Raw genomic sequence first — 27,616 nt, 5'->3', positions numbered from 1 at the left:
CAACACTGTTGACTCTAGGTACCACAGAAACGCCCACACATACTCAGCTATGTTTAGCATGTATAGACAGGTTTTGATCTGTAGGGCTCAACGGGCTCACCGAAGGAAGGAAGAAACAGACTTTCATCATCCATGGGGAAGATTCCTATCACACAGATTTTCTGATCAAGTAAAGGGCTTTTTCTGCAGCCAGCTAATATCTTCTCTGCTGAGCAGCACTGCTCATGACAGCAGGCTGTTTGCGTAGCAAGGCACTGCTTAATGTGAGTAAGGGCACTGCAGTCTAGCCAAGTGCAACTTGCCTAAGCTGATGCAAATTGGTAGGAGAGCCAAGTAGATGGATTCTTGAGATAAGCAGCAAAAATGCACAGAGCCAAAGAAATACTTTAAAAAGAGGAGTTTGTGGATATGCAAGTGGCTGTTGAACTAAGAGAGCAGTTAAATACAAAGAACAGATTGGATACTGGTGCCCAATGCAGGGGGAATGACTCCCACCTCTCCCACTGTAACAATGAAATTGAACAGATTACAGTGAATATGAAAGGTAAAAACTTGAAAATTGCTAAAATGAAATTATTTCTTTACCTCTTTACTGCTTTTATCTCTCTGCCGAGCCAGATTTGATGAAATCTTTGTACGTAGTTAAATTCCTGTTGAAGGAGGAGTTAGGAACATAGATAAACACATTTTTAGCATAATTTATTTACTTGCAGATGTCCTGTTTCATTAGGCACAGGAACAGTGAAAACTACCAGTATGTTTCTTCCAATAGAAACATCTTCTTAACGCCTCACTTGTTCCCACAGGTAAACAGCACTCTCTTGGTCTCAATCTCTCTTTAACATATCTGTTTATTATACCATTTCCTCCTCACCAGCAGCATCAGGTTTTTCCCAGCACTAGGAAACCACATGGGACAAATCCCTTTCTTTAAGCCCACCTTGCTTCAGTGACTGATCTGGCCAAATTACAGCTAAACTGGTACCAGAAAAAAGCTTGGGTCATGATACAGAATTGTTCACAGCTGGCTTCCTTTGACAAGAAGCTTAATCATCTCTATAAAGCCCATGTGTTCTGGTTTGCAATCTCCTCCCCTTACTTTTTCTTCTATAGGGACAGCGAGAATTACTACTCCATCTTCCCAGACTTGATATTTTTATCCATCCTCCAAGAAGACGTTGCCATACAACATCATCTAAACAGTACAAAGAGAACTGTAAGAAGTACTGTGTAATGCAAAGCACAGAACTGCCTAACACGCTGTATCTCTTGGATGTTATTTCTCACCAACTTGGGCCAACATTTTTTTTCTTGGAGTATTTGGAAAGAAGCTGTCATTCACAACATTAGTCACTGTAAGATACAGAGGGATTCTAGAAGATAAGCTGTGGTGGTGGAATGATACTGGTTTAGCCTCCTTTATCAAAGCAGACTGACAAAGCAATGTGTGTTGGATAGTCTGGTTCTCAGACAGTCTGGTGCTCACTTCCCACTCAGCAGCCTTCATTTCCAGATGTTCACGAAGGGCCTTCTTCAGATGAAGTGCAATGTTCCCTGTGTGTGACAGCCACTAACTCACTATGGTAAGAAGCTAGAATAGAGGGGGACCACACTGTGAGCTAACACAGGAGCTGCACAGGGGGTGCTGGGTTAACAACATGGAGTGGAGGAGTTCGATCAGGCTGCAGAGCAGGCAGGTGGCAGATGAGCCTGCTGGAGTTAAAATGTGCCTGGCTGCTCTATGGGCACAGGTAGAACTCAGTGCACACCAAGTTCACTGAAGGGAAAATACCGTGCTAGCAATGGTCCCATAACTTCATCTGTGAAACGGGCAGGACTAACACATTAGTACTTTGCAGTGGGGCTACCAGAATTAATGTGTTAATGTTTGGAAGTGCTCAGCAGCTGCAGGAGTTGTGTCTTCTCTGTAACTTCGAAATAGCACACAGTTTAGTGCCCTGTAGACTGAGTACCTAGCCAGTGCCAAATGCTGCAGGGCACAAGGGGCTGGTGCTAGACAAGGAGGGCTTTTTTCTTGCATAGTAATTTCTTTAGATCAGTCTTTTTCTTAGCCGTGTCAGCAGAGTTTAGCCCAGTGATATATTTGGAGTTGAAAGGTTGTGGCTTTTGTCTCCATTGTCTCTGTTCTGGCACATAGGGATTATGCATTTCACTCACTGACAGTACGTGTATTCATTGGCATTGTCTGCTGTTGACCATGGGAATCAACCTGATTTCTTTATGCTCTAATTTGGAATTTTTGAAACAGGGACGAGGAAAGGAAGCTGACTGTCACTAAACATTTTTAACATCATTTCTCCTCACCCCACCCCGTCCCAAATAAGGAGAGGAAAATTTATACTTTGCCTAGGTCCTCAAACACAGCTTTGATTTTGCTCCGATGTTATGAAGGAACTTCATCATAACAGAAGTAGAATTAGTTTACATACTTTCATTATTTTTTTCTAAGGCATTGAAAATATTAACACTGGCTCTGCCTGACCAGCATTTAATGTCAGCATCTCATCGTTTCAGCCAAGTGCAACGCTGACTTTGAAAAGTCTGCAGTCTAAAAAGTGGCTCAGTGAAAGTGATGTTGGGATACTTTATGTTTGCTCCTCTTTATCCCTCACAGAATGGCTAGGGGTAGAGGCAAACAGCTGATTCTTTATTTTTTTGGCTGCCAGTGTGCTGATCTTAAAAACATCAGGCATTCTACAAGAAATAAACCTGGAGAGGTCAGCTGACAGCCTGATGAAGAAAGCAAAAGTGTTGTCATCTGCCTGCAGCAGGAACAACAGGTTGTCACTAGAAGAAAAAGCTTTTCAGAAGCCCAGTTTTCTCCTCATCAAGCCAAAATTTGCCCACAAAGAAAACCCTCAAATTCTGTCAGTCCCCAGTTAAGTAACATTTAAAAGAATACCCTTTAATCAGCTTTAAAAGTGCTGCCTTTCACTTTTACTTAATATCCTTCTTTTTGAAGAGAGGAAACCAGGACAAGCAGCCTTCATGTTGTGTGCTACTTGTTACTTTATGCAAAGTACTTCCATACCTGCATTAGGGCTTTATTTGATTCTAAAGTTTTATGGAAAAAGAAAGAGCAGCACACAAGGCTTCAGATGAAAGGATTGCCCAGTCACCACTAAATAAACTAAAAAGTAATGGAAAGATACAGGGCCTTTTCTATTTATTTATATAAACTCCCCTCAACACACCAGCAGAAAGCACATCAGGCACAATCATACTCAGCATAAGGGGGGTCAGATAGAGGTTTTTATTTCACCAGTTGTCAAAATGGGTGCAACTAGCAAGTATTTGAAGATCACCCTCAAAGATCATGGCTGTTGCTTCCTTTTCTGAGTAAAGTAGAAGAGAAAAAGGAAGTAAAACAGGAATGAAAATATTTGGTGGGATGCCTCCTGAAATAACCTATTTAGCAAAAAGGGCACTGTTAAATATTTTTAAACTAGCACCAGCTAATTCAACAATTAAAGGTTGCAGAACTTGCCCTGAATATAGGGTCAGGTGCTGAAAGACTCTTTTGTAAACAGAGTAAACTGATGTGGCTAGATGAAAAACAAATTATATGTATGATCACAAGCCCTCAAAAACCAGTCCCACGTAAAGGACTTTTAGAAAAGAAAAAAAAAAAAAAAAAAAAAAAAAAAGCAACAAACAGTGAACCATTCAGTTTTCAAATCAACCAGGAACAAATTCTTCTCTTACTTTTGCACACTTTTTTTCCCTGCCAATAGCAACAAGGTGAAAACGAAAGGGCTCTTTAAAACAGTTGTTTCAGATTTGCATAGTGCAGACCTACAGCCCTAGGTGAGATCAAAAGCATGAGCTCACACGATACTTCCTCCTCAAGGTGGCTGGAAAACAGAACGAGAAAATCCCAGACCAAGTTACACAACTCAAGAAGGGTAACTATGGTCTTTTTAAATGACATTCAGCAACAGCCTGTTTTGTCCCTCAGTTTGGATGCTACAGAGAAGAGAACAAAGTCAACAACCACCTGAACTCCTAAAAGAGCGAATATGACCCATGCCCTGCTCAAACTGAGGACTTTGGAGTCAGATGACAGGAAACGTTCAGCAAATCCATCTGGTTAGGATAACTGGCCACTCTGCCAGAAAGAATGGAAAATCAAAACAAAGCAGCTGTATTAAAAGGGCTCACCTACACACACGGGTGACAATTGCAGGTTTCTTAGCACCCCGTAGCAGCAGAACTTCAGACTGTATCGGCAGTGGCTTTTCTTGTTCCATGAACAATCTACAAATATTTCCTGATCCAGATAAATTGTCAAAGGACCAAACACTTCTCACCCACTGAAATTAAAACATTTCCTATTTGTATCACCCAAACATTTCATTGATACCTGTTAAGTACATCAAAAAGATTTTGAGAGTGTAGATAAAAAAGGTATTTTGCTTACCTTTTCAAAGACAAGTTCTTTTGCATTTGAAAAACATATTTTGTAGCTTTGAAACTTGATTTTTTTTTTTTCCCCATATTGTGAATCAAGAACACTTGAAACTGACTCTTTCAAAGTTCTTATGAGAACTTGGTTTCCCAGCAAAAACTAAACATTTAAATGAGGCCTGCTCTATAGGAACAATTGCCTCCCATCACTATCACCCACACACCACCCCTTTTAACATGACCAGCCTCAGAGAAAAGGATATTCTCCTTTCAATTTATGCAAGACCCTACGGAAATAAAGGGTTCTTGTACCTGCTGTTTCTAAAGCAGTACAGCCCTGCATACCTCTGATTTGGTTATCTAAGCATGTTCTGTACTTTCTAGGACTGTAACTAAGCCAGGAGCAAGGTAGGCACAGTCCCTCCTTCAATACAGCTCACTGAACAGAGTTCATTCTGCAGGGTCTTTTGTGCCGGCCCTTGAAATCCCGTCCCCTCTGCCCAAGTGCTAATGATCCCATGGTGTTTTGCAGAGTTATTGGGGTTGTCCTTAAACAAAATCCCACTTCATTTTCCCTTTTCGGGCAGAAAGCCCAGAGCTAATTGGATGCATTCTCTCTCTTCTTCAGTGGCTAAATGCAATGCTGATGTGTGCATATAATGTGGGAATCACGTTAATCATAGGCGCACAGATTTCAAAGCCAAGAGCACTGGTTGTGATGACCTAGTCTGATCTGCGGTGTAACACCAGGCAGAGAATTTCTGCTAGTGATTCCTGCCTCAAGCCCATGATTTTGCACCTCAGTTCCCATCTCTATAAGCCTAGCTGCAGCTTCCAGACACTGGGTTTGTTATGCCTCTCCCTGCCCCACAAAAGAGATCTTTGTTCCCAGAAACCCTCTACCACACTAAAGTCTTGTGGGCTCTGACCAAGTCACCTCTTCACCTTCTCTTTGCTAAAATGAATAGATTAAGCCTTTTATATCTCTATCTCCAAGGTAAGGTTTCCAGGCTTTGGATTTTTAAGTGAAAAGACCTCATAGACCTACGCTCTTTGTATCTCCCCAAAATCTCAAAGATATGAGGCTCCGGCACTCTGGGCTCTCCAAAGGCTGCTCAGTAAATCATTCAGAAGTTAGCCATTCAGCCCTCCAGTTGGATCCACAGCCTTCACTCTGAACCCAAGCACGTGTGCTGTGTTTTTAGTTCTCTCATCACCTTGTATTTCTCAATTTATGCAGCAGAATAGCCCTCTGCCCAAAGTTTTAAATGGATCTGAGCAGCCGCACGTAAGTAGGGTCATGGGTCCACGTTCAGAAGACAGACGTGGAAATTTCACTCACATCCTTAACAGAGGACTTAAAAGAGGTAATCAGTAAGGAGGATTTAAGCAATTAGGTGGGATAACACATGAAGTCTTGGCTGTTCTGTTTGGGACTTGGCTTGTTATTTTGGTCTGTTATTGCTGACTTGGTCCTTTAAAAAGAAAACTTGGCTGGAAGAGCTGCTCACAGTGCTTCCTGTTACCCTGCTTGACCTGCCATATGTGTGTGTGCATCAAATGCCAGCTTACCAAATGCGCTGTTCCAGTAATTACTAGCAAAAACCCATGTAATCCATGTCAAACTAGCCCTAATTTTCATGGCAAGATTCCCAGGCTTTGCAGCGATCTGGTGCACCAGCAAGATCTCAAGCACTTCGTACACATTGAGGCATGGAAACATTGTCAGAGGGTTCATCAAGAAATTAATAAATAGTTAATGCTGAATCCCCTTCGCCTTAGTCTCTTAGTTTCTGCCTCAGATAGATATATATACACACAACTTCGGTCTTCATAATTCTTGCACATAATTGCATTGTGAAAATCAGATTTTAAGAGAGCAAGAGTGTTGGAGAGTTTAACAGAGATGCTTAAGGGCTACCTAATTCTTTTAAGATGTCTAAGATACTAAACGATCCATAGGAGATGCATATCATAGGGAAAGTGCCAACAAAATATTTATCTAAATAGCTCTAGTCAAGCTGGTGAGAATTGAAAGCTCACTTTGGAGAATAAATTTCAAAGATTTGCTTTCCAATGTCTTTTGTCAATTTCCAAGATTTCCTATACTTTAATAAATCAAAAGGGCATCAGAATAAGTGTAAAACCCCTTTGCAATACACAGGTATTTTTACCTTCTTTTACTTAATATGTTTGTATTTTTAAAAACTTGAAGAAGGAAGGAGAGAGGAACTTGGCAAATAGAGCAAGCAAAACAGCATCAGCTTTTTTCACTACAATTTTTCAAACATTTTTCAACAAAACAAGTTTGTAAAAATACTGCATGTTTTTCATTTTATCTGAAAATGCATCAAGTACAAATACAGAAGATCATACATCTTGAAGCTGTTATTTTAGGCAATCTGCAGACTCAAAAAAAAAAGTAATGTTATTTTCACAGACAGTAGACTAGCCTTTTTTTTTTTTTTTTTCCTTTTCTATATATGCAGGGATTCTTGACCTGATTCTTGATTTGGTGGTAAGGTATGGAATATATCTTTGGCATACATTTGGCATTATTATTTACTCTAAGTGTAACAATACTTTTTTTCTCACAAAAGTCTGAGACAATCTATCTGTTGCCTGCCACCTTCCTGAGTGTGAGGTAATGCTTACTCCACTGCTCAAGAAGAAACCTAGGAACCAGAGAGCTACTTGTTCAGCTTTTTCAGCACAGTCGAGCCAGTGTTTTCATTTTCAGCATGCTTTTCATTAAACATCACTGAAGCCTTTTTACTAAATCTGTTCTTGTGATTTTTGCTGTTGATGAGTAGGAGCAGAACCCAGCAGAGCAAAGTGATGTAGCATTAGGGTATTGTTTCAAAAGCAACATCTAAATGTGACGGCTGCTCCATTGTCTGACTCTTTAAACCCAGCACAGGATTTTCCTTATGGGACAGTGCTCCAGCAAAATAAATAAATGGGCTGTAATCTAAACTCCAAAGCCCTCTATAAGATGTTATTGTGTTCCGGGCTCAGCAATAATAGGAGACACATCACATTACGGGCAGACATCCACTTCTGCACTTTTGGAGAGATCAAAGCTTGTCTTGTCTGCAATAACTTTGGATAGATGCAAGATAGCTCGAGCCAGCATGGTCTAAACACAGTAAGGGAAAATGTCATCAACACCCTACAGGATAATTTAAGTCCCAATTTCTTCTCAACACCTCACAAAAAGAAAAGCCTGAAAAACAGCATACTTATATGGCAGCTCTAAGGACTTGAGTGTGGGAGGCAAACCGCAAGTGGAAGAAGCAGCACCACAGAAGTGCTTATGCCTCTAGGAGAGGCTATAAAATGGAGAGAGAAAGGAGGTCATATATCTGAGCTGAAATGCTTTAAAAAGAGCTTAATTACCAGAACACAAGTGCTCCGGACTTTCTACAGAAGAGCCTCAAAGTGAAACGCTCCTTGATAATCCTTGTTCTCACAAAAAAAAAGGCACAACTTAGGCAGGGGCAGCCTGAGCCAAGTGGAGCAGCATCACAGGGTGCAAGATACTCTTCTGCAGACTTTTCTGTGGAGGCTGATCCCAGTTCTTCATTGTCTCCAAATTACAATGAGATATGATGAGGTAAATCTTGGCACATTGTCCTCATCTTCTGACACTAGCTCTGGCAGAGAAGAGCAAGATAAAGGTCTGTACCTACTATATCCCACCCTGGAGACAAAGCCCAGGTCCTGCCTGGACATCTTTCCCCCATGCCCCTTACAGCATGGAAGACTGTAGGTCAGCTGGCACAGCCAGGAGCAGAGCTGGATTTGCCCACAACCCCCCATGGATGGCACAATGTGGCTGTAGCAAGCTTCAAACACCACCAGAGCATGCAGCAGATCGGAGTCCTGGGTGCTTTTAAACTGCTACAACTCAACCGTCAAGAACAACCCTAAATTTCTGAATTGCTCCAGCTTGAGGATATTGGCTCTGGGGCACAGAGGTGTTTTAAGAGCTCAGCCCCTGCTCCCTTGAGGAGCAAGTCCCAGCACCTGTCAGGCTGCAGCACTCCTGCAAGGGGCTGCAGCCCCAGTGGGGTCAGAGCCCCCAGGCTGAGAAGCAGGGGGCTGCCAAGGGGGCCACGGGCTGGCTGCCCATCTGCAGGCAGGGAGCGAGGAGCGCCTGGGGATGTTCCTGAGGGCTGCCAGCTTCCCCACGGGAAACCTTGGCTGTGTTTTCTGCTGTGCTGAATGATGACATGTGGGCTGTAAATCTGGATGTTAACACAGGAGCAGTATGTGCTGCTATACAGACGGAGGAGGGACTCAGCCCTTTCTTCCCCATTACGGACAGTAATGCCTCTGGTAAGCCAAGCACAGGACAGCTAGGTCTTACTCAGGGACACTGACATTAAGGACGACACATGATTCTCCTCCTTTTGCCTCTGTTTCTTCCAGTCTGACCTCATATAGTGTGTCTAGGTCCTGCCTCACTGTGCAGCTAACACACAAGGTCTGGTTTTAATATGTATCTTCAGTCAATTCATTTCATGACAGGCTAGTTACACGCTCATTTTTGCATCTTTGAACTAGCATATCAGTGTTTTCTATCAAAGCAAGATCCTGCTGCTGACCTGCTGCTCTCTGTCAAGTACTTATAACATAACAATGTTCTTCATGCAACATTAGATAGTCAGCCACAGCCCCTCCACCTGCTTCACACCGTACCTTCCCTACTGCTGGCAGCCTGCAAAGCACTAGAAGCAATATTTTATTGAGCTCAACACATCAAACACCCCAGTCTTGCTCCAGTACAGCCACAGATGGAAATGAGTTATTTGTGGAAGAGTGAGGATAACTAATTAAGTGTATTATTTGTCTTGTAGCATTGTTTAGGGTCCCTGTGCCAGACAAGCATCTTGGTATGCTAGGTGCTGTACAGAAACAGAGCCACTCCCCTGGATGGACAAAGACAAAACCCACCATGTTCAAATTTGATGCAATACAGTTATAAAAACACGGCCCTTTGAGTCAACAACCACCCAGTATTTTCATCTGGCAATATGGAATGGATTAAGAGTACAATAGGGGAAAACACCTAAATGCAGCAAGAAAGGGAAAATAAAAGATGAAAATACAACTGACTGCATTTAGATTAAAATGGCCAAGACTAAGCATGGAATTCGCATTAGTGGTGATACACAAAACTGACTGGAAGTGCAATGAAGTTTTAGGATCTGCTTTCTCCAGCTTTCACCCCTCCAACCCATTTTATGAGCCTCCTCTAGCAACAATTCCGCAGGCCCTAAGTTGCCAACACTCAACAGTCCTGACAGCTGGAGGTTGATTTCCCCACCCCTCTTTTCTTTAAGGCCTAATATGAGTCTCCTTTGCTGAACTCAGGCCAATTTATTGCCTTACCCCACCCCTAACCCATAGAATTGATCACTGTCCTTTCTGTAACACCCTCAGACAGTTCTGAAAACTATCATATTTCCCACCCCTGCTCCTGCCATATTCTCTTTTCCAGACTAAACAAAACTGATTTTCTCAGCCTTTACTCACAGGTCATGTTTTCTAAGCTTCTTATCATTCTTGCCACCCCAGTAGGGACTCTTTAATGTTTGTCTACATCTTACTGACAGTGCAGTGCATCCAGAGGTATGTCACAGTATGGAGCAGACTTACAAAGAAGGGATAATATTGTTTAAGTTTAAGAAACACATAAAATTAAATATCAGGAGTAGGAGGAGTTATCCCATATTGCCAGAGACTGATTAGGTGAGACCAAATATATTGTTTCTACCTTGGTTTCTTCTGAAGTGGAGGTGGATGGAAAAGGCTGCAGTGGTGACCATTGCAGACACGTGCTTTCACAATGAGCTCAGTTACTAAGACGGGCCTTCCCCTGTCTCTCGAATGGGGTCATATCAGTGGGAAAGCTGGAGCAGAGTCAAGGAGCCTGTGGCTCTTAAGTTTAGTGGCATTAGAATGCCTTCACCAGATGCTGATTAAATAAAGCATGACAATATACCACAGACACATACACACCCTGTGAAGCAAGGCTTTAGCAAGAACACTATGCCTGTCCTGCTCAAAGGAGTGTGGTGGAAGAGCCCCTTAAGCTTGTGTCTACTCTGCTGGTTCTGAAGCAGAAGGCAGTACTGTTATATCCTACATCTAGAAGTAGAGGACCCCAGCTGAGAAAGCAGCCTATTCCCCTCCCTCATGTTCCCTCTTCCAAGAAATAAAAAATAAAAATCCACAGGGACACACTCAGCTCTGCCCCAGTCTGCTGTGGGAGTTTGCTGGGTCTCTTGCCGAGGCCATTTATCAGCATCAGCTCTAAGGAGCAAAGCCTGAGAATTTTTCACAGAACAAGTTGGAAAACTATGAGAAATTGAGAGGGGGAGGGTGTGTTAACAGTCAAAAAGCCCTATAACAACTGTTTTTCCTAGAAGGACTAAAGGAAAGCTTGAGACCACAGTTTATCATTTGATTTTATTCAACCTTTACTATGGGAAATAACGAAGGGGAAAGCTAGGATTGTCTGGAATAGGCTCAGAGCCAAACTACACTACTGAGAAAAGGAAAAATAGGCAGAGTAGCCACATGCACATGCGATTAATTCCGCCAATTCTTTGCTTGACCACATCAATCCCCACCCTGTACACCCCAATTACTGCCTCACCCATTTCAGACCAGGAATTATGCTGTGCTGCTCCTCCAGCAACCCCATGGGCTAAGCCCAGTTCTCTGCTCCCCTTTCTCTAATCATTTACACTAATACCAAGAGTGAATAGAAGACAATCGAGTCAAAAGCCAGAGCTTCAGCTAGTGGAAATCAGATAGCCACCACCAGTGTTAGACCGTGCTGGGGCTCTACCCTACAGCACACCTCTTCATGTGACAAGATACAGGGAAGAGGGGCCCATGATTATTTTCTAAGCCCACCTCAGTTTGCCTAGACATCCATCAGCACTCTCCCAAATGTTCCTTCACCCCATCTCTCAGTTCCCCTTTCCTTACCATTTCTTCTATCTCCACCAGCATTTATAGGAGGCCTTCTGTCCCCTCAACTCTTCACCCCATAGAAGACTCCTTCTCAGTCCTCTTCCTTCTGTGTGTGTCAGGGAAAGGAAGGTGTGCTTCAGGCTCTCCTCCTGCTTTGGTCTCACCCTGTGGGAGAATTTTAGGCCCATCATTTTCAAGAAAAAAAGTCTGTACAACAGAAGACTGAATGGTAAGCATCCTGTTGTGGACCAGCTGACATTATTAACCTATATTCCATGTAACATACAAACAAAACAAAAAAACAAACAACATCCAGGAACAAGAAAAGAACACCCTGAATTCAGGGCTTAAGTAACAATAAGAAAACAGGTAAGTCTCCTCTTCTGGAAATATAAGTTTTAATAATTTACAGATGGAAAATATGAGTATCCCTCTGCATATTATTTTCCTCACTGCATTTTACTTGGCAGCTCAAAACCTTGCAGCAGGAAGACGGCCATATAATTGCAGGGGTCAGTTCAAAGCCTTGTGCTTTGCAGATCATCTGGTGTTTGACCTACACACAACTGAAAGCCTTGGCAAGAACACGAGCCTGTGATTTTTAAGATCCATTAATGAAATGAGTATCTTCGTGACCACCGTGCACATACACGTTACACCTGAAACAGACACAGCTCAGGTCCCATCAGGAACTCGGTTCCAGCTGATACCATCCACAAGCAACAGCAGCAAGAAGCTGAGATTCCTACACTGACCAAACACAAGTCTAAGTGACAGCTCAGGTTAATGAGCTGACACACATTAAGCATTCCACTGAGGTTTTAAGTAGAACACAGTAATTAACAGGTCAGGCAGCCTGAAGCACACATAATTATGGCAGCTCAGCTGACCTGAGGTAATCAGGTAAATGGTGATAACCTGACCACCTGTCTGAGCCAGAAGGTGTCTCAATCTGGCTCCCCAGGAATGATTTGTATGGCTATGAATTGAATTTGGTCTCCCTGTTGCCTAGCAAGGCAACAAGGGCATTATTTATGCTGCACATGTAGAGAGCCTCTACATCTGTATCCATAACCTCCAAGTCTGCTTCAGGCTCACACAGCTGATGCGGATGCAGCCCACTCAGCTCTCCAGGGGCCTGGGATCACACATGTGATTGTCAGCCAAAAGATGTTGTGTTTTTCTGCCTACATGAGCCAGTGCTCTGCTCCTGCCAACAGCCATTCTTGTTTATTCTATATCTGTCTGTCTTTCTTGGCACCTCGCATTGTAGCGTCTAAGAGCCAGTGAGGCACAAGCAGTTGGAGGGATCAACTCATTTCGTTAAAGTGCTCAAACAGACAGCAGGTGGGTAATAGCTTTTGGTCAAGAGCCACACTAAGAAGGCTCTGAAAATGAAGGCATGATGAACAATTACAGAACTTGAAGTGCCCAGCTGCCAATCAAGACAAATTTAAACAAACCCAAATCTTAAAAAACAATCTCCTCAGGCACTGGAGAAATTCAGACCACACTGGGGGTTCAGGATTCACACTGTGACTCATCCTAGGTGACACGGTATGCTTTTATTCACTTACTTTCCTCATAAACAACCACTTGATGTTTCAGGATAAACATCTGTCAGGAAATAGATCATATCCTATAGGAACAGAAGGAGGAAACTAAGTTTTGTTCATGAAATGCTAAGAATGTATTTTTAATGACAGGGGCCTGGGGCAGTTTCCCATAATTAGTTTACAGGAATATGTCAGAAAGGCTCTGGCAGGCTACTCAGTGCTCATAAATCTGCATGATTGTGAAGTGTTCCAGGGTCCCTTCAAAGGGACTGGACCAGAGGCAAAAATAGCAGGATGCCCTTCATGTGGTAATCCCAGCCTCTGCATACCAGGAGGTATCAGGAATCTTAATGAGGAATCCACTCTCTGGAGACTTTTACTTCTAATCTACACCACGGGCAAGGGGGAATGAAGGAGGGAAGTAAATAAACAGAAGTAAGTGTGCTCACATTCTTTGACAGAGCCAAAATGCACTTCCAGAGTCTTTAATGTTCTCTCTTTGCTGACCAGCCCTGACCCTGTAAGACAGAAGGAGTCAATATATTCATCATCAGAAATAAGGCCAAGTTCCCAGGCAAAGCTAAATGCATCTCTGCTGGTGTCACCTGCACTTTCTGTTCAGAAAAGGAGACCATCCTGCTTCATTGAGGCAGACTCACCCTTAATCACGCTTGCAGCACTTAAACTGTTTAAATAGGAAAGAGCAGCAGCTGCTTGTATGCCTGGGAGGGAGAGGTTGGCTTCACCTCCCTGAGACTGCTGTTGTCCTAGACAGAAGGATTCCAGTGGGTTTAGAATGTGAAAATGGCTTCTTCCCATGAAGGTGTGAACACCCATATAGCAAATTTAAGACTACAAAGAAAAAAATCCATTGATTTCACTTAAAAAGAGACAGAAACAACTTGGGAAGGTTAGTTATGTTTTGTTTTTGTTTTTTTAAGTTGCCCACCTTAATATATAAGGGAGTACCAGTCATTTTTACTGCTGCCTGCCCTTACAGCCCCTCAACACACCTCCTCTGCCTGCCTCCCAGAAAGCCATGAAAACATTTCCTTACTCTCTGCTTACCATTTCCTCAGACTGAAGAGGAAACACGAGCAAATCAAGACTGAGGAATGAAATATATTGAAACAGCAATATAAGTACTACCATCTCTCTTGGTAATCTCCTTCAAACCTTGTATCCAAGGACCTTAAGAAACCTCACACAATCCTGATTTTGTATGACAAGTGCAATTCCCCTTTTCAAAGGGAGGGGAACTAAGCCAGAAAGTGAAAGAGTCTCCTAAAATCCTGAGCTGTGTTTTAAACCAAAAATGGATTACTGTAGGAAAATCTTTTCAGTACTCCCGTCTGAAAGTTAACACTGAGATATTAAGTGTTTCAAAAACGGAACACGTGTATGAGAAGTCATATTTCCAAGCTATTTAACAATTTTTCTCCTTAAGTTAGCTGTCACATATTTCTTAACATTGAAAGCAAAGTGTTCTTCAAACTTCCAGGTAGGGTTATTTGCTTCATTCTTACATGTGAGTCAAAATACACATTCAATTCATCAGCTGATATCATTCATCCATTTTAAGTCATGAAATCAGATTTTTTTTCCCTCCTCATTCTTGCAAGGTAGCAGAGTCCCTGTGTTTTTGGGGAGTACAGTGTGACACAGGACAAGGAGAGCAACGTGAGTGCATTCAGTAAAATTCAAGGATGAAAAACCTCATTCAAAACTCCTCTTGAAATAGAAGGAACAAAGATTGTGCTTCAGAAAGTCTGTTTAGGACATACAGAAAATATATGATTTTAACTCCATTTTGAAGCACTTATTCAGAAGTAACACAGCTTGTGCACACAAAGGAGAGCCAAGCCTCTTTTAACCTTTCATTTCTATAGAAATTGTCACAGCTCCATCAGTGAGAGGCCTCAAGACCACCCTATTGACCCAGCAGAGGAAAGAAGCTTTCCATGAGGATCTATACCAGGCTCAACAATATTACCTACCTTTCTCTTCCACCATTTTTACCTTCCCTACAATGAAAATGCTTCCACTTTATAAAGCAGTTAGAAAGTGACAGGAGAAAAGAAGAGAATAAAAAACAACCCGAAAGGCAGTGAACTGTCATCCAGATCACTTACTACTACAAAGACTCGAGGACATCAAGAAGTGATACCCAAGACAACGTCTGCTGAAGCTAACAGGAGGATTCATCTTCCAACCTGAGTTGAAGGAAGCATCTAATAATTTGCACTTACCCCCACCTACAGACAACCAAAGCTTAAATAACCTGTGAGCCACTATCTTTAATTTGCATTATAGGCAGAATGGCAGGGCCCAGCTGGGAAAGGCAATCTGCTAGCTTCTCACCAGCTGGCAACAATCAGGGACTAAGTGCATGGAAGGAGTGAGTGCTTCACTTCAGACACTTGAATGAAGTAATGTTTTACAGTGCTAATGTAAATACAGTTCAATAGAGAGGATGCTGGCAGGAAGCCACTGTAAGGACATAAATTCGTGGTGCTGGAAAACCAGCTTGGCTTGGCCTGCTGAAGTAGTTCACAAAGCAATCCAGCATTTCATATAAATAAACTTTTTACCCAGGTAGTAAACCAAGAGGAAGGCTGGATTATTCTATCAGATGCCATGATTTAACAGATGGTTCCATTTCCTCCACAACTCACCCATCCTGAAAAACAAGTGAAATGAAAGAGGTTCTCAGACGTGTCTGAGTTATTTCAGCTAGACAGGTCAACTGAACAGCACACAAAGCAAGTGAGAAACTATTCTCTTCTTGCTCGTTCTCACTTGCATCACACAAGATAGTAATTTATACTGTCCCCAAATTAGGAGATTTGGGCTGTGAATATGTATCTGTAGTGGCTTCTCCAGAGAAGAGGAGCTCTCCAACTGTTGCTCAAAAGAGAAGCCACTGAATCCTCTTGGATTATCACTCATTTGCATTTCTCTAGCCCTGCAGTTTGCCTCTTGCAAGCTCTTTATAAATGCTAAGCCTGACAAATGCTTGGGAATTCATCCAGTGCCCAGCTCAACTGTCACAGGAAGAGCACAGGGGTGGCTGATGGCTGTAGGTATGTGTGTTCACTGGGCTCTGCAAATGGGCTGATGAGGGCGGTCTGAACACAATGAAACACCACAGAGGGGTTTCACCTTTTTGCTCCTGGTAAATCAAGTAGCTATGTCTTCCATCATCAGTAACAGATTATGCCACTGATTCAGCATTGACTCAGTGCAGGCCCTCAGTTTTCCTCACTGCTTGTAGGCTGCTGTTGAACCCAGTAAGTTTCAAGAGGTGTAAGGCTATCCCTTGCAAGCTTTCCATTTCCTTCTTCAATACCTTTATGAGTCTGTGAGACTGTGTGTTTCTACTTGTGACTTCATTTCAATTTCCCATCACCTATCTCCTGTACTTTGTCCTCATACTAAACTAGTGTGGTGGCAGTGCCCATGGCAATCGTTTTCCCTTCCCCTGGGTTCTGCTGTCATATTTCAGACACCTCCTTAGCACTGCCCTGCTTCCCTGCAGTGAGCAATACTGATGCACATTACCTCGAAACAACAACGTATCTTGTCCTTATCTATATCATTTTCTATTCTTAACAATATCATTCAGAAAGGTGTTACTATGACTCATCTGTAGGAGGTCTCATTACTTGCTAATCCTAGGTTAATGAGTTTTTGGGATCCCACTGTTTGTGCCTGGATGTGCAAAATGACTGGGATGCCAGTGGTGGTGAAGTCTGAGAACTGTGTTGATGGCAGTAAGATAGCTGGTAGTCACACTCAGCTGAGTGTGTACAAGGAAAGTTTTTGTCTAAACCACCTCTTCGACATCAGTCACTAGCCCACACTCCAGGTATGTAATCTGCTTTTTAGCCTAGGTTCCTTGGATGGACCTCACCCTTCCACCAGAAAGTAATCCAAACCCTAGACTACACTCCCAGGGAACCAGGCGTCCTTAGCTTCAGTGCCAGGCTGTTTCTCTTTCTTCCTGGAGCATCTGTTCTATCAGGGATAAAAAGGGCTGAATTTTTCCTCACACAAACCTCCTGTAAGTATCTAAGGGGTGGGTCCATGCACTCTCGGTCAATCTCTGTCCTGCTTCCATCAGCTCAAACCAATGCCAGGAACTGTGTACAATCAGCTACTATGGTTTTGTTCCCTACTCTGAAGAGTTCTGCTCATGTTGATATTTCACAGCGTTTTTGTTAGGGTTAGTTTTGGGCTGTCACAGAATATTAAGCTGGAACCACATGTTCCTCAAACCATCTTGCCTTTTATTAGAACTGAAAAGCTATCTGTGGCCACCAGGGCTGCCTATTGTAACATAATGTAACTGTACATTCCTTCTTCCAGTTCTGGTTTTGGGGAAGAAAACAAATCCTCTCAAACTGAGGTCACACAGCTCTGTAGATATTGCCAACACCCATCCCAATATTTTACGTATATCCTGACATCCCCTGGTGAAAGTGTTTGCACATCTGGCTGGGCAGAAATGGAGGTATTTCACAGGAAAATGTAGCAAGCTGTTGCTGTATGGAGGACACCTGCAATGTAGCATGCCCTGCCTGCTCTGTGGGATGACATCTGTGACATTTGAGATCAAGAGGAAGGCTGCTGGTGCAGAACCTCTGCTTACATTTGGAATTCATGTAGTGCAGTGCACACACAGCCCTTGTTCTCACCTCAGACTGTAATTATACTCCTGAGCTATATAATAATCTCCGTAAGCATCTATGCAGACTCCAAAGTATGACATGATATAGGCACTTTTACCACTAATACAATCCTGTCTCCTTGATATGATTTTTGGAACCCTGCACTTGACTCAAGAAGCAGGACGGGGTTTTACGTAAGGCAGAATATAATGAATTACTAGCAACTTTGGATAGCTAACTAGAGAAGCCATCACAAGGGGCCTGGATTTCCCAAAATAGGTTCCCAGCCTGATTGGTCGAACATCCTTGATAACACATTTCAGGTACAGTAAATGAATGAGGAAAACATACCCAAAGCATTTCTGCAGTTTGTAGACCCAGTCTGAACAAATGTGAGCTCCTTCTGAAGTCATTCACTTAGGTCAGCTTTCCAACACACTCCTCTTACTCATCAGAACTTCCAAGTTGCCAACAGCTGAGACTGAAACTCTGGACTTGGAGGCTCGGGCTTCTCATGTCTGTGGCTGTTATTACCATCTTAGGCATGCTGGAAGGGAGGCGGCAATGGATACTGCAGGCAGCGATTTAAGATGTGGCCATCGCAGAGGTGGAACTGAAAGGAAGAGAAAATTAATTTACTAACCAGTCATGTACAAACACACCCCCAAAAAAGAGCTGTTTACATCCACCATCTCTGCAAACAAAGAAGCTATTTGCTTTTCTGATTTAAAATCAGGACATTGGGCATTTTCTCCTTAAAAAGGTAGAACCAGCAGTGCAGTCACTTGCAAGCAAATTTAAACTCAAATCTCCCAGCCTCAGGAGGGAGAGAGAGAGAGAAAGAGAAGAGGGTCAAGCCCCATGGAAGAAAGGGAGAACGGTCAATGCATTCAGGAGCAATGGCGTGTGGAGACTTAAAACAGTAGGGCATGTAGAGCTACATTTAGAACTAGAGGAAGAGGAAAATGGCCAAGGTAGAAGGGAAGGAGCTGAGAAGGAAATGTTTTAGTGGTGGGTTGTAATTTGTATCCTCCATTCTGCCGTGAACTGCTCTTTAAGACCACTTTGCCTAGAAGCTGCCTGCTAGCTTTGAAGCTTGTCCTCTGCTCTCCCAACTGCTTTCCTAATGGGATCTTGGATCTTCATTCTTTTTGGTTTTCTGGTTCTGTGCACAGCTGCTTGCCAGGTTTGCTAAATTCCAAAAACTTTTCCTGACACCAGGGCTGCAGTCACTGCAATCCATGCACCATGCTCAGGAAATGGGAGCAGGATAGTTGTGAGCTGACTTTTGTTATACATTCAGCAGACAAACCCACAGCTAAGGCTATGGGATGGAAAAATGGCATGAATGAGAATCCTATCTTTTGTGGCTAAGGACAGGAAAGGCAGAAATACACAGATGAGGTGATGAGAGGCCCACTAGTAGCAGCAACAGAAAAAAAAAAAAAGATTTTAAAAAATGAATCATACATTCCAGGGTTCAAAATATGCCGTGCTCTAAGACTGGCTGCTTTTAACAGGACGTTATGGTCATTTATAGGCTATGCATTTCATATCTGAAGTGACAGATCTTGTGCCGTATGCCTAGGAAACTTTCCAAGGTAATACACAAGACTGCAGGAACATCCAGATGTTTGTTCATGTAGTTTCTCCCACCTCTGCAGAGTCCGTTCTTTATTAAGTAGGAGTTGTCAAGAGACGTATCCACTTTCAAGAACGACAGCTCCAAGTCCACGTCCTGTGCAGAAAGGGAAGGGGGGCTGACACTGCTGGTGGCTGTTCCCAAAAGAAAGAGTGACATATCAAACCACTGAAATTTCCTACACCGCTGTCTCTGTGTCTGCAAACTGGGGCTACCATAAAGGCTGTCATGAGGCACGTATTTCAAAAGCGTGCCTTGAAGCTCCTGATAGCAGAGGTCTGGATATTGCTAAATGTCAGCTTTCAGTTCCAGGATCTCAAATAGAAAATAATAGAAATAGACAACATTTATCCTCTAAGATAGGCCACAATGTGTGGAACAGAAAAAAAATAGCATTGCCACAACAGCCCCTTTGTGAATGGCGCGACAGGGACTGAGGCTTGTATTTATATGAGCCTGCACAGATCCCCATAAAAACACTGGCCTGAGATGGGTCAGTGGATGTGCTAAATGAAGGCACTATGGCATTGTTCTGTGTTGGCCCACTAATGCCAAGAAAAACACTTCACAAGGCCTAGTCACATGTATTTCTGACCTGCTAGATAGCGTGTTATGACACTTGCTTCCTGGAAAAACAGAAAGGGAACTTGCTTTCTACAGAACTGGATCTGTGGTTGAGGTTTTGCAAGTAATATGGGCTTGCCACATGAGCAGGGCTTCTTGTCACCCCCGCATCACACCCTCTGAGCTTCTGTTGAAACGAGAGGCTGCCTTCTAGGGGGCACCCAGCTTGTAGCACGGGTGAGGGAGAGCTCCCCTGGGCTGAGCCCCTTACTGGCTCTGTCCTCCTCCAGCTGTAGCGTCAGCTAGCGAGGGATGAGGGAAGAGACGTCTGTTTCAGATTAAGGGATCAGTCCAAAACGTTCTGTTCAATGCAAAAAAAAAAAAAAAAAAAAAAAGAAACCCACACCACAGTGTCGCCGTGAAACAGCCAGAACCCTTCAAAAGGGAAAGGATGGGAGGAATACAGTAGATGGCAAAGTAACTTCTTGTTATGACCTGCCCAAGGATGGCAAGTGGAGAACCACGGTAAGAGCAGTCATTAGAAAGGGTGTTAATTAAGTACCAAGCTTGCTGCGGGATAAAGGCTTCACCATTCCTCAGCATTATTACATTTTTCAAACATAAGGTTCTCATTAATCTTTAAGTAGAGAAAGAAGTATCAGTTCCAAAGTAAAAAAAAAAAAAAAAAAAAATCCAGCAATAATTCAACATTTTCCAAAATATTAAAGTTTAAAAAGTATGGGGAAAAAATGATTTGTGCCTTTTTAGACAGCTATGGATTATAGAAGGAGGTTATTGGCTTTTCTGGATTCTGTATCACTCTTTTCCCCTACCATTCCTCACAGACTTACAAAACTTGGAAGCTTACTACACAGCAGGCTCATCAAATGGTGAACTCATCAGTAACTTCTCAGCAAGACTTCAGTTTTAATAGGCCTCTGATTACAGGAGGGATATTTTTGTTTTGCTCTAAAAGAAGAGCACCGATACAATTTACATATGTTTATTTGGAGGCTATTTTTCATGAAACATAAATGGAGTTGTGTTTTTTTTTTACTGATATTAAAAGCAGAGGGATGTTTGTGTATCAGGAGGCCTCACGCCAAGACCTGAAGCGGGGGTGAGGCTGCGAGTGCCAGCCAAACTTCAGCACTGCCTGGGAACGGGTTATTGCTTCAGTGGATGTTGTTATTCTTTATTTAGAATAAGAAAACAGCTTACATCGCATGGACCAAATGCCCCACTCGTATCTGTTGTTCTAATTGTCACTGCTGTTAAACGTAAACATTTATTTTCCTTACAAAACCATTGCCTGTTCAATTCACGGCAATATATCAGATAACAGCAAGAGTTTGAGTGGGTTTTAGGCATCCATACGTGTCACTAGATGGCGGTGCAAAACAGTTATGGTATAGCTTAGTGGCAAATCACAAGGCTGTGAGGCTTGCAATAGGCTGCTGTGGGAGAACCTGCTCATGTATCCACATCCCCATCCAGAGATGCTCGAAGAGATGCTCTGAAGAGACAGGCTACACAACCCACAGACATGAACACAGAAAGCACCAGTTTTCGGTCTCTACAGCAGCCCCTACACACTGCTCTCGCAGGTGTAGTGAGAGCCTCATTCATACCCGGCTAATCCGCTGAAGCCAGGGGCAGTGGCAGAGTTGGGGCTGTTTCCGTACTGAATGCAGCCCTGACTTAGGAAATCTGTCGGGCACGTTTCCAGCTTCAAGCAGATGACTGGCTCACTGTCTGCCCCTAAAGCCTGTGGTGTGGCTGAACCTCAGAGTACGTTTCTAAAAATGATACGGGGAGGTGTTATGGCTATTAATATTTGAGATCGGCTCATCAGACTTAAGCAGTTAAAAAAATAAATAAATAAATAAAAGCTGAGAGCTAGCTTGCCACCCCGCTGGGAGCTCTGGGAATCAAGCCAGTTGCCCCATCTCCCACTGTACCTGGACCACTGCTCTCAGCCGTGTTCAGCTCTGAATTATAACCCCGCTGCCTCTCACCTCCCAGGCTGCCTGCAGTTACAGCAGTGTAGCCACACCGGCAGTGTTAGGATTGGCAGAGATGAGAGGTGAGGACAATTCGGCTGGGCCTCTGCAGTCCTGCTAACAAGTCTGGCGATGATGCGTGAGCCCAGCTCACAGAGAGCTGTGCCCATCCTGCAGGGCTTGTCACTAAAATCAGGAGGCGGTCTTCTAAACCCCCTGGGGAACCAGCACTGGAGGCTCCAAAGGTCTCACCTTCACATAGGGTCACAAAGCATGTGAAACTGGAGTGGGCACTTCCTATTTTACTTCTTTCTGCCCAGGATGTGTGTATGTGTCCACTGTGCTCCAGGACTGAATGCCAGAACCAGATGGTACAGGTGCAAAAGGCTGATAGGGCCTTCCAGGACTTATTTCCCTGCCCAAAATATGTTCTCTCGTGCTCTGCCCAGCCCAGATTTAACTGACCCGGGCACCGTGAGCTCTTGCCATCTCCCTTGGGAAGTCACTTGCGAAGTTTTAATACATCACTTCCCGTGGCCTCATATGCCTCACCCTAGACTTGCTTTTGTCCACTGATCTTATCGTCCCAGCCTTCCCTGTAAAAAATCTGCTCCCTGGTTCTTTACATCACAGCTCACTTTGGCTTGTCATTTGCCCAGGCTTTAATGTATCTACTTCTTTCACTCTCTCCTCATCAGTCAGCCTCTCAGTCTCTCAATCACTTCTGCGTCCTTCTCAAAGAGAATTAAATCCCCCCCTCTATAAATAGTTCTGCTTGGTGTTCCAGCCCGCTGTTGATCTTTCCATTACCAAAACTTCTTGTCATTTTATAGCCTGCTCTCTGCTGCGCATGATGGCATGCAGATGCTACTCATACAGATGTTAGACATTTTTGGCTACCAGTACAGCAATAAAGAGCTATTTTTCTAACACAAAAAAAAATGAGATCTTGCCTCAAATGAACTAAGTCATGGAGAGTCAGTTCTGTATTGGGTTTCCTTTGCTTCTTGTTGCTGATAAGCAAAATCACATTTTGCCACTTACATCTGGGGAAAAAAATACCCATTCTTCTCCTTCATATCATTCTTTAAAAGCTCCCTAAAGTCTGTCCTTTGCTAAGATACCCCCACACCACTACCAATGAGCCACATGATGTAACTTTGGCCAACGGTGTGGCACTCCTGCCCCCATTGTATCACTGTTCCTTGAGCTCTTGCATCCACCTGTCTGTATCCACCTATTGCCTTCAGCAGAGATTACAGTTTCCCTGAAGAAGAGCTTCTCTGGATGTTCCAGGTTCTTGATTGCAGGTACAATAGCATCCTGGCCCCAGCCAGGCTCCTAATAGCTACCATGGATGAAAACACCAAGCCATACTCCTTTAACTAATTCTTAACAAGAATAAGCTTATATCAGATGTAATTGTATATTTCCAAGGGTGAGATTAAAGGCAAATACTACGGATATGTCAGTCACAGTTTAGTGTCAGATAACTATTAACAACAGATATTTGTAGAGAGATGAGACTTCCTTACCCCAACGATATGACACTCTAAGACATCTAAATCACGTTGCACTCATGCCTACATCACTGTACACTTTTACATGGATACTTAAAACAATCTCTTCTTCTCTTCTTGGTAGACAGTGGTTTTCAGTCCCTTGCTTCCCATTTTGAGTGCACAGACACATACCCAATTTCGTACTTGGCTATATGATGTCTGCTATACCTTGATTCTGCAAGTGCTGACACATAGGTGTAAAGCAACTTTAACAGTTCTGGTCATTTGTGTGTTAAAATTTCCATTGCTACTGGAAAAATCCCAGGTCACTTCCCCTCAGTGGAAGCAGGAGCTTGCTATAGTAATTATGGAAAAACTAACAACATCCAGACATGAAAATTTGGACCAATTATTTCACCTGGGATCTCTTTCACAACATATTTGCCTTCTCATTTCTTTCTCCCTCCTCTCTAGTTTTTGGAAGGCTGTGATCCCCTTAAGTTTTCAGCTTAATCATATCCTATAAATATGGGCAAAACCCAGGAGTCTTCACTGAAGACACGAACTTTGCCATTGATTTCAAGGCAGCTGGGTTTGTATATCAGGAACACATGTGGGTTTATGTACAAGCCTGTATTTAACGTAGAGATAAGAAGGCAAAACCAGCAAAGGAAATATCAGTCTTAATTTGGTATTTTTCTGAAGGAATCTGTTATACAGATTTCCCTTGTTTTTGTTTTGCTCGTTTTGGAGGTTATGGATTGTCAGGGAACTTTTACCATCAACACAGCTCTCTGGGGAAGTAAATGCACTTCTTTTGGTCCTCCAGGTCTGCTTTCTGCTAAGCAGCACAGGTCTCCTGCCACTGCTTCTCCTGTGACTCAGCCCATTCGCTGCAGTGAAATGTTGACAGCATTGGACTGGCTCATCCTGCGGATTTAGAAAGAAGCCATCTGGACTGGGAGTCACTCTACTCACCCGTTACATACAGAGGTACCAAACTCAATGGTAAGAACTTACTGCACTACTGTAATATTGGTGCTCCTAGTGCATGGGCACTAACATAAAGGTCTGCAACAATGATCTACAGGAGAAGGGCAGCGACAGCTTGTCTCTGAATGCTTAAAACTAGGAATTTATCCCGTCTCTGTATATAGTAAGAGAATCGGATCCAAAAAGTGAACCTTGAAATGCTCCCTAATGTATAGTCTATCAGATGTATCATTTCAGTTGTGAGCCCCTACAGGAGTATAATCCAAGAACAGCAGCAATATATTAATAAAACATGCTTCAACCACTTTTTTTTTTCTTTTTTTTCTTTTTTTTTTTCTGGCAGATACTACTTTGCACTGCAGCCTAAAATATATAATGAAATCCAGATCTCACTAGTTGCTGGAATGTCCTTTGTCAATAACTGTGAAAAATGTCTCTCACCCTGCAGTGCGAAACTGAGCTGTGGAATTTATGTGCATAAGTTCTTCCACTCCTAAAATGCAATTAATCCTGAACGAAAATACTGACATTGATTGTGCATGGCAGAGACCACTCCCTACCTCTGCTGTATATCCTAATCCCTTCTGCACCTATTCTGTTTATGTGAATTTATTGCTTGCAAAGCAGACTCAGCAACCTCAGAAACCCAGCTTGTTTTTTGTTTGTTTGTTTGTTTGTTTTTAATTAAAAATTAGTATCAGCATTACCAAACAGGAAAGAGATGGGTATGTAAACCTCCTCAATGTGAGACACCATATCAGGGACCAGGATGCTTTTTCATTCTTTGCTTTATTTTGTTTTTCCCTAGGGAAACCAATTTAAGATTCAACTGCTTTTTTAGTCTTTGGCTTTGTGGAAAACATCCACATGACACCAATTTGGGTTTGGTTCTGACCTGAGCTGAGTTTGGGTCACCGACCTAAAAAACCTACAAAATATATTTCCCAAATCCTCTGGACCAATGTCGTGCCTAAGGACTTCTCACACCACTTTGCACCCTCTTCATATGTTTTCAGTTGAAAGCACCAGAATAGTCAGCATTGTTGTGTTGCCAGCTGCTGACCACTTGACATAATTCCATGAATTATGGTTTAAGAACTAGCTGCCTACATCATTCTGCACATACTTCTGCTTCCAGAAGTAGTGCACAAAGATCACTGGATTTATGTCTCTGTACACTTGTGGAAGGATGAGATTAAGCAGATTAGCAATTCAACCCTTCTCCCGGGTGAGATTTTGCCCCTGCACAACCACAGAAGGAAAATAAAATTATGCAAGGAAGCAGAAAGAACTGTATTTGCCAGTCAAACTGCATATCCAGGGCCTTCTCACAGCAAATGAACCTCTTAAAGGAGGCTGTGGATGTCCATCCTGCTCTAAATGATTCCACAACATTTGATTCCATTTCCTAAATATTTGAGTTTGAGCAGATCCTTGTCCATTTCCTCTCTGTCTCTCAGAGGACTTCTCCAAGCTTTTCACTTTACATCTTCAAAAGGCCCATCTTTTTCTCCTGCATGGCTGGCCATGGATGGTAGTAGACAGTAGCACTCAATGCCAGTTCAAGGAAAGAAATTAAGAGCCCTGGCTTCCAACCACTTGTACTCCTTTCCCCCATTTTTATGACCCCGTCTACAGGCCCCTGTGAAGCACTTGCTCACTTGATAGTCACAGTGCCTGCTGCAACGGGTACCCCCATCCCAAGGAAAGATTACAAAGTACCTGTAGAGAAGATCTGGTTCAGCCCAGAGGAGGTGAAGGAGAGCCACAGGGTGTCACTGAGCTAGACACAGGAGTGCCTGATACTCCTCGTATAAAGGAAAAAGAGTGAATTCCCTAGAGGTTAAATTGTGTAATGCTCCTCATAGCAAATAATAAAAGATAAAATAATAATAATTAAAAAAAAAAAGAGCCACGAAAGCCTGCAAGTGAGCATAAACAGCCTGACAAAAAGAGTGGTGCATTAGCTGTAAATGGTAACATCTCCATCTGCCACTTTCAGGCTTGAACTGTCTTCAGTCTGACCTGAAGCAAAGGGACAGAACCACTAAATTCTTGTTGTATTTTGGTGCCTTGCCTTGCCTTCCCTGCCCTTCTCTCTGTAAAGCCATACAATCACCAGGGACGTGAAACTTCAGGATATGTTTAAGGGATCATTTGACTTAAAACATTGGAGAATTTTAATCTTCTCCATTAGGTAGTAATAAATGTTAGAAGAAAAATGTACATGCAGCCATGTAACTAGTCATTTTTATATTCATCCACAAAGCATTCTGACACGTAATCACTGAGCACAGCCCTGTTTTGGAAAGCTCTTCTGTTGTTAAACTGTAGCCGAGCCTGGTTTTTAAACAGGATCCTCCTCCACTCCTACCCCTTCAATTTTTATAATCAAAACAAGTCTTAAAAAAAAAAAAAAAAAAAAAAAAAAAAACCAAACAAATCTTGGATTTAAATTACAGGGTGCAAGGAAAGAAGTTTATAAACCAGAATATTTTAGGCTAGATAATGAGGCCCACAAATATGTGAGGCAAAACCTCCTCTGAATCAGCGGGCTCTGCTTTCTGGCAGAATCTCATTGAAGTTCCTCTGCCCATGCAGAGGAGAGCTGAGCCTTCCCTGGTAAGTGGAGGAGCTGAATATATTGCACAACAATTCCTACTTGATCTGCTTCCACATGTGCACAGCCATAAGTGATTGCATTTGGACAAAACAGTTGTCAAAGAGATCAGACCTGGGAGCTCTGCGTGAAGTCCTAGTGTTTGTGCAAAGAGAGAACTTGCATAAGCACCAGCTTCCAGCCTGCTTAAATCTATTTCACACCACAAAGAGGAGCAGCGAGCGCCAGGTGAGAATTTCCCCTCTGTGCAGGAGGGCTGGCAGTTCCCTGGACAAAGAAAGGGAAAAGGAAAAAGACAGCATGCTGGAGAAATGAGGTGGCACAGATCAATGTTCATTCAGACCCAGGCTAGCGTGAAGTCGTGTTGTGCAGAGGTGCAAAAGTGGGATGAGAATCCTGGCCCTTGCAGCTGATGGGTTCACAGCTGTGGCTGAATTCATTTAGCCCTGCAGCTGCACTTCGTGGGACAATCCTGAACCTCACCATCATGAGATGCCAGCAGTACAACTTCCCTCTGGGGTTATATTCTAAGAGAGGGAAGTTGGCCCCACTCATCGATTAGAGCTCACCAAGTCTCCTTGTACTGCTCAGCCCAAGAAAGAAGGGGACAACTGCATCTGTGACTGACTGAATCCTACACGTCAGCAG

The 27,616-nt window shown here is 43.0% G+C and overlaps 1 protein-coding gene and 1 long non-coding RNA gene across 5 annotated transcripts in view; both read right to left on the bottom strand.

The window, feature by feature from the left end:
- The window catches only part of LOC137863516 (uncharacterized), a 169,015-nt gene extending 153,802 nt beyond the window's left edge, over window positions 1-15,213 (bottom strand). For all 4 annotated transcript variants that reach the window (XR_011100942.1, XR_011100932.1, XR_011100949.1 and 1 more), the window contains exons 1-3: window positions 15,107-15,213; window positions 13,424-13,492; window positions 11,434-11,583 (exon numbers count right to left, since the gene is read on the bottom strand). The gene's annotated coding sequence lies outside the window, so the exon portion shown is untranslated. The remainder of the gene's footprint in view (window positions 1-11,433; window positions 11,584-13,423; window positions 13,493-15,106) is intronic.
- A 351-nt stretch (window positions 15,214-15,564) lies between these two features.
- Window positions 15,565-26,371, bottom strand: LOC137863550 (uncharacterized). The gene is made up of 3 exons (XR_011100959.1): window positions 26,071-26,371; window positions 17,996-18,257; window positions 15,565-15,654 (listed from the first exon to the last, which is right to left on the bottom strand). It is a non-coding gene; the product is annotated as an uncharacterized lncRNA (long non-coding RNA).
- Between the last annotated feature and the right edge of the window lie 1,245 nt (window positions 26,372-27,616).

Source organism: Anas acuta, chromosome 1 (assembly GCF_963932015.1).
Source record: "Anas acuta chromosome 1, bAnaAcu1.1, whole genome shotgun sequence".
Classification (NCBI taxonomy): Eukaryota; Metazoa; Chordata; class Aves; order Anseriformes; family Anatidae; genus Anas; species Anas acuta.
This window is presented reverse-complemented; position numbering and strand designations above follow the sequence as displayed.